A 3,217-nucleotide genomic window follows, 5' to 3' on the forward strand; every position below is an offset into this window, starting at 1 on the left:
GGCAACATTTTCAATAAAGATTTGCAGATGACTTCTCTGGGCCTGTGTGTTTTATTTCTTATCTAATGAATCACTCTTATCTCTCAGTCCTGTCCTGAGCCCCCTCCTCCGAACCCCCCCTTCAGACAGTGTCTTTAGAGGAAGAAGCTTGCTGTAGCCTTGTTGCTCTTGCAAACTGGTCTGTTCCAGAAGCCGGTAAAAAGCTGTCCCCAGGGTGCCTGTTGGGCAATTCTCACAGGATAACATGCACATGGTTGGTGGAGTTGTTCTCCAGGGCCTATTGCCCTTCCTGTTGCGTGTGTTATATAAATAACGTCTCTTGATGCTTGCTTGCCATCTTGGGTTCTGCCACAGGCATTCTCTGTGAAGCCATCAGTCAGGACCCTGGAACGTGTGACCCAAAGAGACAACCTGAGAAGCCAGTCACCTTTCCCCCATCCTTGCAGTGAGTAACACTTTTGGAGGGTTCTCTTTCGGTGATTTGTAAAAAAAAAAAAAAAAATGTAATCTTAATTTCTTATTCATTTACCTATTTTTAGTTTCTGAGTTCACTGCCGTCATTGTTAATCCATATTGGAATCACTGTTGTAAGTTATCCACATTATTTCCACATTATTTTCCTGTGTAACTCTTTCCAGATCCCAGAACCACTTGAACAATCAGCACCATTATTCTTTCTGCCTACTTAGAAAGCAAAAAAAAAAAAAAAAAAAAAAAGACAGGGAATGAAAGAGATTTGATGGGAAGAGAGAGGCCGGCTTGGTATAGATTGGTATTTTACAGGATTCTCGTCTGAACCTTTGCACTTCAGCCTGAAAGTAGCCAGAGGCAGACAAGTATGTGGTCAGAGTTGGCCACATAGAAAGGATCAAAGTTACGATAAAATGACCCCAATTATTTTGGGTATCAGTCTACACTGGCCTTTAAGGGGCAGTTTGAAGATAAACAGTCTCTCTCTTTACCCTCCTGTGTGTGTGTGCGCGTGTGCGCACACACAGGTACCTGTCAAGTGTCTTCCGTAATTGCTATCCACTTTATTATTTGTGGAAGTTTTCACTGAAGCTGGAGTTCACTGATCCAGCCAGAGTAGTTGGCCAGAACGCCTGAGCCATCCTCTTGCCTCTGCTAGAATTATAGGGGCACGCAGCCTGACCCGGCCTTTTCTGAGGGCACTGGGGATATGAATTGGGATCCTTACTCAGCCTTGCAGTAAGTACTTGCTGACTGAATTATCTCCTCAGCTTCTAATACTGAACGTGAGAGTTTTTGTTTGTTTGTGACAATAGAAAGCATAGACCCCTTCTAACTTTTTTTAAATTCATTTTCTTAATCTGTAAGAATCTCAGTGATTCTTTGTTGAAATGGGAACTAATTAAGGAGGTTCTCTGTTAGCTGTTCATAAACACTGACACATATGTTTGTGAACTGATTGTTCGGGCATCTTTTTAATTGAATCATAGACACGGAATACTGCTCAAATGTCTCTTCATGCCTGGAGAGAAAGATCCATAACCTGGTGTCCTTATCCAGCTCACCAGTTCTTCAGCCTTGCATGCTGGGGGAAAAAGTTTTCTTTTCTTTTCTTTTTTTCTTTCTTTTTTGATTTTTTTCTCCAATTGCTATTTCTTTTTTATTAATTAAATTTTATTCATTTATTTTACATCCCAACTACAATTTTCCCCCTCTTCTCCTCCCATTTCCTCTTCCCCCACCCCTGACCCCTCTCCTAATCCGCTCTTCCTCTGTTTCTGTTCAGAAAGGGCCCGGCCTTTCATGGGTGTCAACAGAGCATGGTGTATCAAGTCGAGGTAGGACTAAGCTCCTCCTCTTGTGTTAAGATTGGTGAGGCAACCCAGTGTGAGAAGTTTTATTCATTCATTCAACCCACTAAATTAAAAAATTTTTATAGTAAGTTAACAATTTATCATTATATGCATTAATGATGTGCAGTGTTGTGATATATTAGTTCTATATGGAATGATTAAATTAAGTTAATTAACATCTGTCACCTCGTTTCCTCTTTTGTGGTGAGGATAGTTGAAATTTTCAGTCATGTTGAAATGCAGAGTTAATTCCCTATAATTGATGATGCTTAGCACATTCTCAAATAGATCTCAGCACCCATTCCTCCCATCTGAGGCCAGCATATTCTACCTTCTGACTTTATAAGTTTGGTTATTTTTCCCCAATAGATTTCACTGACAAAGGAGAAATAGTGGCTCTGCCTCTCTGTGCTGGCTGTTCTCACTTAGCTTAATCTTTCCCAGCCTTTTTCATGGTGTTGCAAATGACTCGTTTTCCTTGTCTTTACAGCCTGAATGGTACCCTCATGCACAGATCCCTCACATCTGCTCCCCATTTATCTGTGGATGGATGCTCAGTGTGCTGCTGCAGCTTGGCCACAGCGGATCATGGTGCAGTGAGCGCAGGGCCTGTAACCATCTAAGAAATATTCATTTGTATGATTCTGGTTTTCCTCTTTGAAGGAGCTCTATTCAAATTCCCAGCATGCCCTTTGCAGTTTGGACCGCCGTCCATGGTGTACAGGACTTCCTTCCTCCGCATTTTGCCAACACCGTCTTTCTTTTAGGTAGTAGCCTCTATGAGTGGTGTGAACCGGTATTTCACTGCGGTTTCAATATGCATTTCACTAGTAATCAGTAAAGCAAACACGTTTCATGAATCTGTAATCTATGGATACATAGTTACTTACTAAGTTAATTCTGTGATAGACAAGCATAGTGAATTCCATAGCTGTCTACTTGTAGTATTTTTCTTTTAAAAAATGTTTGTTACATTTACTCTTGTGTGTGTGTCTGTGTGTCTGTCTGTCTATCTGTATGTATGTGCTCTTAGGCCATCATATGTCATACATGTATGGAGATCAGAGAACAGTTCTCCAGAATCAGTTCTCTCCTTCCATCATGTGGGTCCTGGGAATTGAACTCAGGTCATCAGGCTTGACAGTAGGTGCCTTTAGCCATGGAGTCCTCTCTCTGGCCCTTGAAGTCATTTTCTAGCTACATTTTGGGGTGCAGGTCTGTGATCTAATTACTCAGGAGGCTGAAATAAGACCACAAGTTCAAGACATAATGGGTGAGTTCAAAGGCAGCTACAGTAAATTTGTGAGACTTTGTTTCAAAATTAAAAAGGGTGGATTAGTTCAGTGATACAGCACTTGCTTGGTGTGTGCTAGGCCCTGGGTTCAATCTCCAGA

The sequence above is a fragment of the Alexandromys fortis genome, unplaced genomic scaffold, assembly GCF_014885135.2.
Source record: "Alexandromys fortis isolate MF-2015 unplaced genomic scaffold, M_Fortis_MF-2015_v1.1 scaffold_89, whole genome shotgun sequence".
NCBI lineage: Eukaryota > Metazoa > Chordata > Mammalia > Rodentia > Cricetidae > Alexandromys > Alexandromys fortis.